This window comes from Manis javanica, chromosome 11 (genome assembly GCF_040802235.1).
Source record: "Manis javanica isolate MJ-LG chromosome 11, MJ_LKY, whole genome shotgun sequence".
Lineage (NCBI taxonomy): Eukaryota > Metazoa > Chordata > Mammalia > Pholidota > Manidae > Manis > Manis javanica.
The window spans coordinates 70,137,934-70,148,871 of NC_133166.1; the positions used below are offsets into that span (position 1 = coordinate 70,137,934).

General features: G+C 41.0%; 1 pseudogene; it reads right to left on the reverse strand.

The window, feature by feature from the left end:
* Positions 1-1,058: 1,058 nt before the first annotated feature.
* Positions 1,059-6,860, reverse strand: LOC108404289 (tyrosine-protein kinase Fer pseudogene; annotated as a pseudogene).
* Positions 6,861-10,938: the final 4,078 nt, after the last annotated feature.

Here is a 10,938-nt window from a genome sequence, read left to right on the forward strand (position 1 = left end):
TGAGAACCCGTGAGTCTGACTATCTCCCTCTTACTAGGCCTCGGCCTAGGGGTAGCGGGGGCAGCCACAGGAGCATCCTCACTAGTTCTCCAGAATCAGCATTACCACAGTCTCAGAGAAGCCATAGATGCAGACTTAGAAGAAATAGAGAAATCCATATCCACCCTGCAAGACTCTTTAACTTCTTTATCAGAAGTAGTCCTACAAAATAGAATAGACATGTTATTCCTCCAACAAGGTGGACTGTGCGCTGCCCTTAAAGAAGAATGTTGCTTCTATGTAGATCATTCAGGAGTAGTAAAACACTCCATGGCCAAAGTTAGAGAAGGGTTAGCTAAAAGGAAAAGAGAAAGAGAACAAAACCAAGGGTGGTTTGAGTCCTGGATCAACTCCTCGCCATGGTTCACTACCCTCATCTCTACTCTAGTAGGGCCACTAATAATCTTAATATTAATTCTAACTTTTGGCCCCTGCATCCTAAACTGCCTAGTTACCTTTATCAAAGAACGCATTAGCACCGTGCAAATCATGGTGTTGAGACAGAACTATCAGAGTGTTGACCAAACAGATGACCCCTAGTTTCATGATTGAAATAGGTACAAGAAGAAGAGGGGAATGTAAGAATAGAAATAGGTTAGCATAAGAGTAGCCATCTTAAGGGCCTAGAAGCCATTTTCTGAGTGTGTGTGACTTAGAAAGAAAAACTGGAATTGGGTAAGGCCTTGAAAAACAAGCTAATCATGAACACTGGGTAGTGGGCAGCTGCGAACCTTGGTCAGCTAACCTTGGTCAGCTAATCTTACATACCAAGCTTATCGTGCAGAACCTCCCTAACAATTGAGAGGTGGTCTTATCTTGCTCTTGCCTAACCCCAGGACGTATGACTAGCAAAATAATGTGCAGCTGTGGAAAATTACTATGAGTTAAGTGTTTTGAAAATGCTATATAAACCCTTGGCTTTGAGTGCTCGGGGTCCTTGTTGAAACCCGCTGTGTCGGGCAGGCACTTGGACCCCAGCTAGCTGGAATAATAATAAACCTCTTGCTTGTTCATCGATCTGCTGTGGCCTTCGTCTCCTCACTGGGGGGCGGGGGGGGGGGGCGCGAAGCACAGAACCGAATAAGGCCATTGGGTCTTACACTTTGTATTTACAAACAAGTTTAATAGGACCATAGAAGTAACTGATCTTGCATCTTCTTCATAATTGACTACTACTGGAGGTGGCTCTTTCCCATCATTTTCTTGTACTTTCTGCTCTAGTATTTCTTTTTGTGCTGTAAACTTTGCCTCAGTGCATCTCAGCTGCTGCACTGAATGTTTCAGCTCTTCCAGTGTCTGTTTTTGGCTTAACAAAAGCACAACATCAGACTTTTTTTCATATGTCTTAGAAGATTCTTCAATACTCTTCTCTAGCTCCAGGGCAGCCTCTTCCTTGTTTAAAAGCATCTATTGTGTTTGCATAAGTTCCTCTGCTAAAGTTTTCAACATTACTTGCAAACTTTCTGCTGTTAAATTATTCCACATAATATTATTTACCTGAAGATTTTCATTTTCTTCTAGTAAGGAAGTATCAAACTCAATTTCTTGCTCTTTAGCAGCTGTTGTTCTATGAACATCTATGAAATTATTGTATTCTGTGCTAGGGTCTATCTGTTCAACTGACATTTGAATCTCTTTATGGACATTCACTATTTCTTCTGTAACAAGACTGGTTATCTGGCTATATTCACCAAATATACCTTTTAGCGCTTTTATCATTTCTTGCATCCTTTGTAAGGAATCCAGAAGGAGAGGAAGTGCAGTGTCATAATACTGATTCTGGTGAAGCTGGCCCCTTTCAATGCCAATACATACCTATTATGCAACATAAGAAGTTTCATTGTGGCTTCGTCATAACGTTCCTTGGCTTTTTCAGTTTCTTTCCCTTTAGCTAAAGCTTCTTATATTTTTCTTTGGCAGAATTAATTTCTTTTATTAATTGTCTATAGCTGGATTTTAATTTCTCTACTTATGTCTTTGTAACCTTGACCATCTCTGCCTCTATCTGCTGATGAACACCTATAAAACTTTTCTTCACCTGCTGCTTGTCTTTGATCATCATGGTGAGCTGGTGTAAGGGTCCAGAATTTAGGTCCTCTGCATGTGTCTTCATTATCCTACTAAGTTGTTCAGTCTGCTGAATCATAAGTAACCAAAACTTGGATACATTGCTGGCATAATTCATTTGGATAGTACTTTCCTTATTGACTTGATTACAAAGGTGCTGTAAAGTAGATGCATATTCTTTATCACTTTTTATTCTCAGGGCCATAAATTTCTTCAGTAACCATAATTCCCAATCTTGCAATTTTAACACAGCTTCATGTGAATTCTTCAGGTCATTCCCAAACCCCATTTTTGTAAGGTACTCTCTTATCCTCCATACTGCACAGGTGAGCCTTCTTATCAGCACATACCTTACTACTGTTCATTGCGGGCCATATCTTAGCTAAAGTAGCAGGTCCATGTTGAAGGATTACACATTAGGCATGAGGAAGACCCTTGAGAAAATGTGCAGGGAAGTCCCAAGGGAATGACTATAAATCTAGCCAGAAAACATGAGCCTGGTCCTCCCAACACCAAACCAATGAGCGTATTTCATAAAGTTGACACTAAGGGAGACTCTGACTCAAAGGTACCTCCAAACTCCTCCTCAACCCTACATGGCAATGAGAGAATACAGCAGAAATTGCCCTGATGCACTAGCTTCACACTTAGCAGCTGAAGTATAAATTCTCTTGACTATCTCTTGGGGCTCACCTCTGGACAGGCAGGGGCAGGGACGGAAGGTGGAGGATAAGGCAGGAGGAGGGGAAGCTGACAGATCAACAAGAGTGGGGGCGAGCTGCCAGGATCAAGGGAAACTGCGGGGCCACAGAAGGGATTTGGGGATACCTGGGGGTTGGGAGCATCTGCCCCAGCCCAAGGGCCATGCCAGGAGGCCAGCGCACCCACAAAAGGGGCTGCGGGCATGAGGGGCGGTGCCCACATCCCTTACCTGATCTTTTAATTTTTTACTGAGAATCCTTAAAACGACTACTGGGAATTATATCTAAGCAGAGTTCCTTAGTCTGTGAGTACTCCTCTTTGGTATTTTAAACAAAACTATTCATATTCTCAGCCCTAATAGCTTAGAAAAAAACTACTCATCAATTAAAAATATCTTTTCCATTAATACAAGCACGCTACTTAAATTCACAAAATTTCCAGACCGGTATCTCCCTAGATGTGATATTTTCTTTGATTAAAATTAAAGTGTAAGAATAGAAATAGGTTAGCATAAGCGTAGCCATCTTAAGAGCCTAGAAGCCATTTTCTGAGTATGTGACTTAGAAAGAAAAACTGGAACTGGGTAAGGCCTTGAAAAACAAGTTAATCATGAACACCAGGTGGTGGGCAGCTGTGAACCTGGGTCAGCTACCTTGGTCAGCTAATCTTACATACCAAGCTTATTGTACAGAACCTCCCTGACAATTGAGGAGTGGTCTTATCTTGCTCTTGCCTAACCCCAGGATGTATGTCTTGCAAGAATAATGTGCACCTGTGAAAAATTACTATGAGTTAACTGTTTTGAAAATGCTATATAAACCCTTGGCTTTGAGTGCTCGGGGTCCTTGTTGAAACCTGCTGTGCTGGGAAGACACTTAGACCCCAGCTAGCTGGAATAATAATAAACCTCTTGCTTGTTGCATCGATCTGCTGTGGCCTTCATCTCCTCACTGGGGGGAAGCGCAGACCGAAATAAGGCCATTGGGTCTTACAAAAGTACATTTAACTAAGACCTAAAATAAAAATCCCCATAATTCTCTAACAGATTAGAAAAAAATTGCTCAATGATTTAAAAAATCATACTAAGACCAATGTAATACTTAAATCCATAAAGTCCCTATGGACAGGCATCTCCTTAAATCTGACTTGTTAATGTAGCTTAATGATTAAAGCAGACCACTGAAAATGCCTAGATAAATTTTATTAGCTCCATAAATACCAAGGTTCGATTTCATCCTTTCTATTAATTTTTAATGAAATTGCACTGTTGGATTCCCCTGAGGAAGGCGCCGCCCCAAATCACTCACCAAAGACGTTTCTTGATGCAACAAGCAAGAGGAATTTATTCGGAAGCCAACTAGTTGGGGTCCAAGTCAGCCCGTCCAGCAGGTCTCAACGAGGACCCTGAGTACTTACAACTAAGTGGTTATATAGGATTTTCTGAGGCATTCAGCCCTAGAGATTTACCATGGTTACAGATTATGTTGTAGTAACAAGATAACAATACTACATAGCAAGATAACAATACTACAAAGGCAGTAATTTTTCAAACCTACGATTTCTGGGTTAGTGCCACGTCCTGGGGGTGTAGCAAGGTAGGGTCAGCTTTTATGCTTAACTAACCGAAAGGTTAGCGCTGCCAGCAGTCATGATTGATTAACTTGTTTTTCCAGAGGAGTTACCTGGTTTCAGTTGTTCCCTCTGAGTCATATATCAGAATGGCTTTTTGGGCTTCAAGATGGCCACTCTTAAGCTAACTTATTTCTCAGGGAGGTTAGGGTCCTACATTCCCCACTTCTTTTTCTGAACATTCTAATCATGGAATGTTGGTTTCTTCTTGTTGTGTGAGGGTATGATACTGTTGTCTCAGCATTAGCACCTGCACAGCACTTACTCTTTCTCTAATAAAGGTTATTACTCGATTTAAAATGCAGGGACTTAAGGTGAGGAGCAATATTAAAATAAGCAGGGGTCCTGCCAAAGTGGATATTAGAGTTGTAAGCCATGGGGATCTAGAAAACCAGGATTCAAACAGGCTCTGGTTAGCTTCTCGTTCTTGCTTTCGCTGATTTAATCTTTCTCTTAATTTAGACATTGAGTCTCTTACTACTCCAGTATGGTCTGCATAGAAGCAGCACTCTTCCTTTAGAGCTGCACACAATCTACTTTCTTTTAGAAATAGTAAATCTAACTCTCGTCTATTTTGTAGCACTACTTCAGAGAGAGGTTAGGGACTTTTCAAGTTTAGAAATAGACTGTTCTATAGTTCTCAAATCTTCACCGATAGCTATTCTTAGTCCTTCATAATGTTGGTTTCCTTGTATAATTGCAGCTGCCCCTGGTCCTACTCCGGCTGCGACTCTTACTCTTAGTAATACAGCTAGAGTGAGTGAGACTGGCTCTCTTTTATACCTTAGTTTAGGTTCTAATTCTGCCACGAATGATAAGTCATCATGATACATTAGTCTGGGTACTAACTGGACCATGATACAGAAATCACGGGAGGAGTTGAAGGCAGAAGTAGAGACACATGGGGTCACTCCAGTGTTACAAGCCCACCATCTCTTGGGAGGAGGGATTAAATACCTGTTTTTACCAGGGAAGGCTATGGGTATGGTCTCATTCTTTCTTCTACAGATAGAGACTCTAGCTGCTGCTAGGGAAAAGGGGCGATGACCGCTCTGGCTGCTTCGTGCTGAGAAGGGGGCGCAGTAAAGGGTGCAGCTAGGTCTCCATCACTGGTCAGTTGAGAGGGCTTCAGAAGGCTGGCGCTTCTATTCTGGGTTTCATTTTTATTACTATTTGCAGTTTTGTGGCTTCTAGGCAAGATAAAACAAATTGTGTTATTAGGTTATGTAGCAACATCTGGAGTTGGATTTTTTATTCTGGAAGGAGGCTACATTATTGAAACGATACTTCTCTCTAAAATCACTCTCATTTTTACTAGAAGTAACTAGGTTAAGAAAATAATTAACAGCTGGCTTGATTATTTGCACAGGTGCAGCAAGAAGAGCAATTGATTACACAGGTTCTTTTAAATATGCTTTGCTGGAACTTTTTGTAAGGAATTTCAGATTGAACTTTTAAAGGCCTCTTGAGGCCAGACAGCCAAGCCAGACTTGCCATCAGGCTTTACCTGCAGTACCTGTAGATTTGGATGAATTCTTCTCTTCTCGAGGTCTCTGCACCTGCCAGGAAGTGACTTTCTTTACTCACCTGGTAAGGCTGCTGGGAACTCTGTAAGCAAGGTACTAGGCCAGTTCTTCCAAGGGGCTTTGTTGGCTTTATAAAGTCAATCTTAGTTCTTTAAAGTTGTTCACATCTGAGTCTATGCACATGTCTCTCAGGTACGACATTCCAGTCAAAGCCCTGGTAGTATAACCAGTGTTCTTAAGTAGTCTTCTCACAAGGAAAGCAGATTCTTATTGAACTCGTGCAAATAAACATACTGCCATGGAATATAAAAACAGTCACTGAAAGTTTTTAAACTCTGGAGGGATCAAGTAGAGAGAAGGATGTTTCAATTCTGCTCATAAAGATAGTCATTTACTAAACTGTTGTCAGTTTAAGAGAACAAGGTTAAAACATTTTACCAGCAACATTTGAAACAAAAAGACACAAAATCATTTTCTTTAGTTTATGTAATCTTATGTAACTAATACCTGTTCTGCTGAAATCTAGTTCTTTACCAGTTTAGGGATAATACTATAAATGACAAAAGACTTACAAATGACAATGGTTAAAGATCTGATGAGAGCTTACTGTAAAACAGTTGACATAAGGAAATTCTGATATTTCTGTAATACAAAACATTTAGTAACAAAGTTTAGCATCATTCTCTTTGACAGTGCTTTCCTGGTAAATAAATATATATATATCAGATAAATAAGCCAAATTAGTCAAATACTTTCTCTAGTGAGAAAAAATTCTTCTGACATGTTCCAGGGGCCCTCTGGAAAATATCAGAGTTAACTAGAGGTAAAAGCACCTTTTTGCATTTAATTTTTTTAGAACTATCATTACACACTTATTGTCTATATATTCAGCACAGTAAACAAGATATCTTAAAAAGTGGGGCAGCAGGGGAGACTGATGCTGTCAATTTTTAAAGACAACATACAGAAAGTCAAACTAATTCTAGGTTACTAAGCATTCTTGAGAGAATGGTAGCAGATGGTAGATTCTTCTGCTTTCATCTTCAGGAGGGGAAAAAAGCTACAATAAGAATTCATATTTAGCTGAAAGAACTGTCTAAACTCAAGGCAGAGTATAATATCACCAGGCATACAAAAGACCTGTTAGAGATACATACAAAGAATGAATATGGCTATAGTCAAATTCAACTTAAAAGTTTAAGCAGAATCTCAAATTTAAATGTCTCTTTCTTTCACACAGATATCCAGATCTGACCAGAAATATGCTTTGAGATGAAAGAGATCAGGCATTTTACTTCTTCATTTAGGGACTGAGAAATGATGACCTTTGGCTTACAATCAATAGCTTACAAACAGTGAAAATAATAAGAACATAACTCAGCATAAGTGTCTAAGACCAGATACAAAAAAGCAGAGAAAGTGCTTAAGTTTACAGGTTTTCCCTGAAAGCTTCAAGAATGTTTTACTCTTTAATAGTAGATATAAGCTGCTATGCAAATTCTATTAAAAGCTCTAAGATTATTTGCATTAAAAAATATGGAGAGTCTCCCATGTTTTTTTTTTTAAAACATACAGCATATAAATTAAACAAGAAGACCTGGTGGTTCTCAAAAAATCTATTACAACTTTTCTCAAAAGTGGTCACACGTTCGTCTATCTAAACTTTTACAGTGAAACCTGTTTTTCTGGGAGAAACATAATCTTGTCCAGATTCTACAGTTTAATAAATTTTGGTTTGTTAACTAAGTGCATTTAATCAGCTGAAAAAAGCTTTGTTACTATTCTGCTTAGGAATTCAATTTTTCAGGCCATGCAATTATTTTTAATAACAAAATATTTCAAAGGCAAATAAAGGTTATACAGTTGTTAACAAACTTTAGCTTTTAGTCCCTTTAACATTACGATTTCATGGCAACTCACTGAGACTTTAAGCATGAGAAACTGCTGTGATCTTTCAACATAGAGAAATGCCCTCTCTATCACTTTAAGCAGTTCTAACCAGAACTCAAAACTATTAGAAACTTCAAGCTCCAGTGAACACTGAGAAGCAGGACACTGCAAACTGTCAAACCAACATTTCCTAGACTGACAAACTTACGAACACATTCTACAATTTCTGCAACTATGAGCTTCACAGCACAATCTCCCAGCAAACACAGAGCACATCTTCTCAACTTAACAAAACTCTAAGGCTTTAAGTTACTACAAAGATTCTCAGGCTGCAGGTAGGCATACACACTGCAACACACAATTAAAAAGGTGTTCACTTGCCACACTTATCCAGTTCACTTACCTGCAACAACTATGCTAGCCTACTCACAAGACCCCCACTGAACACTAGACAAAGCCAAGCTTCTAAGCATTCTATTCTTAAAAGATTTAGCAGATAACATGACTCAAATGACTCTAGGTAAACTCAGGCAGCCGACAACTACCAGGACATGCCCGTCTCAGGCAAACCCAAATTAGCATTAATGCTTAACACTTTTTTATCAGGTTTTCTGGAAGTTTTAGAACACTCAATTTTCACAAGCGCTTGTCTTTAAATCAATTTCATTAATACCATCCGGAGGTAGAAAGATATATTCATTTACACACTTAGGGGGTTGTCTGAGTCTGTCCCATTGTCAGTATAACAATTATTAGGCACATGAAAGACACAAAAAACAGAGACACACACAGATTAGACACACAGCGGCCGCTTTTTGTTTTTTTTTTTTTTCTCAGATTTTCAAACAGAAACCGAAAGGAATCAGAGGGTTGATATTCCTGGCGCCTGAAAATCAACCCTATCTCATCAGATTCACCTTGCCAGAAAAACAGACGGGAGGCTACCAGGCGTCCCTGGCCTCCCAACCTCCCCGAGGCGTCCCTCAGGGTTGCAGCCTGCGGTGCTCCTAGTACGTCTACCGACCGCAGTCTCGACCCCTTTACAGGATCGGGACAGCTGCCAGACAGTGGGTACCCCTTTACAGAATTCTGACCGGTCTCACTGAAAACAGAAGACAGAACACAGACAACTCAAGGCGCCACTAATCTTACCTCTTCCTCCAAGAGCGACTTCGGGAGTGAAGCGGGGTGAGCGCATGATCCCGGACGAGCCCCCAAATGTTGGATTCCCCTGAGGAAGGCGCCGCCCCAAATCACTCACCAAAGACGTTTCTTGATGCAACAAGCAAGAGGAATTTATTCGGAAGCCAACTAGTTGGGGTCCAAGTCAGCCCGTCCAGCAGGTCTCAACGAGGACCCTGAGTACTTACAACTAAGTGGTTATATAGGATTTTCTGAGGCATTCAGCCCTAGAGATTTACCATGGTTACAGATTATGTTGTAGTAACAAGATAACAATACTACATAGCAAGATAACAATACTACAAAGGCAGTAATTTTTCAAACCTACGATTTCTGGGTTAGTGCCACGTCCTGGGGGTGTAGCAAGGTAGGGTCAGCTTTTATGCTTAACTAACCGAAAGGTTAGCGCTGCCAGCAGTCATGATTGATTAACTTGTTTTTCCAGAGGAGTTACCTGGTTTCAGTTGTTCCCTCTGAGTCATATATCAGAATGGCTTTTTGGGCTTCAAGATGGCCACTCTTAAGCTAACTTATTTCTCAGGGAGGTTGGGGTCCTACAGCACAAACAAGTATCTGTATCCTAGTGGAATGCCCTCCAAGTCATCAGCGATAAAAAGAAGCAGGCATCAAGCTCCCCAAAAAGTAGTTCACAAAGCCTTGCTTTACCACACCTCCATGGGTAACAGCATTGATAAGAATTAAACCCTAAAGGGAAGTTTGGCCAAGTTATATTAATTAGGGCAGGTAAACTTTGTGCCAGCCGCCACGGTTGTGTGACATTTTCTAAAACAAAACAAGGCAAATAGAAATGAAATGAAACAAAACAGAACCAAACAAACAAAAACCAAAATAATCAAAATCCCCATGAGAGGGAGGTGTTTGTTTGCATTATTCCCAGGACGGTGATTTCATTGTTGGAGAATTTAAATCCTTTCAAATTTCTTAACTTGTGGTTTGTGTGATGCAAAAATAGGAGATACCACTAGAGGGAACCGATTACCTAGATTATCTCTGGAATATTGCCCCCATGCCTGGAGAATCTTGTGTCTTCTGCATGTATATGTTTTAAACTGCGTCCTGGGTCCTCAGTCCTCTCCTGGTTCCACAACTCTGGTGGCAGGTCTCTGTTATGCCCAGAATTCGTGATCCCCAGAGACTGCCAGGGAGCAGAGTCCAGTGCAAAAGCAAAGAGCCTTTATTCGAGCTAGCTCGAGCTCAATCTCCTATCTGCACTGATGCAGCGGCGAGATGCTAGAGAGAGAGAGAGAGAGCGTTTCAAAAGCACAAAGGTTTTATAGGAGTCTAGGGGCAGTTGGTGGGGTGATGGTTGTGGCTTTAGCCGATTGGCTGGGGAAGGGTCAGGGCCCTGTTGCGCAGTTGCCAGGTGCGGTTCGAGCGGGAACGGGGCTGGGTCAGAGACATAATTACTCAAGATGGAGGACACAGAACAAAATGGAGTTGGTCCCAGTTTGCTCTTTCAATTCCCCCTTGTCATGTTGCTTACGGGCCCAATCGTGGGACTGGCTGCATTGCTATTTGGCTTTCTTCTGTTACTAGGGGCTTGTATTGAGCACAGAGGACCATTAGTTGGATGGCCCCCATGCGGTCTTTGACAAATTGGACCAGCCTGTTGATGATACAGGGCCCGAGGGTTAGTAACAGGAGTAGGATGGCGAGGGGTCTGGCTAGGGTTGAGATGAGGGTAGTTACCAGGGAGACCAGTTGAGCAGAGATTCATACCAGGACTGAGATTGCTCTCTTTCTGACTTTTGTTTTCTTTATGAGGGCCATAGATTCTCTTACGACCCCCGAGTGATTGACATAGAAGCAACATTCTTCCCCTAGGGCTGCACATAGTCCTCCTTGTTGCATGAATAATAAGTCTAATCCCCTTCTGTTTTGG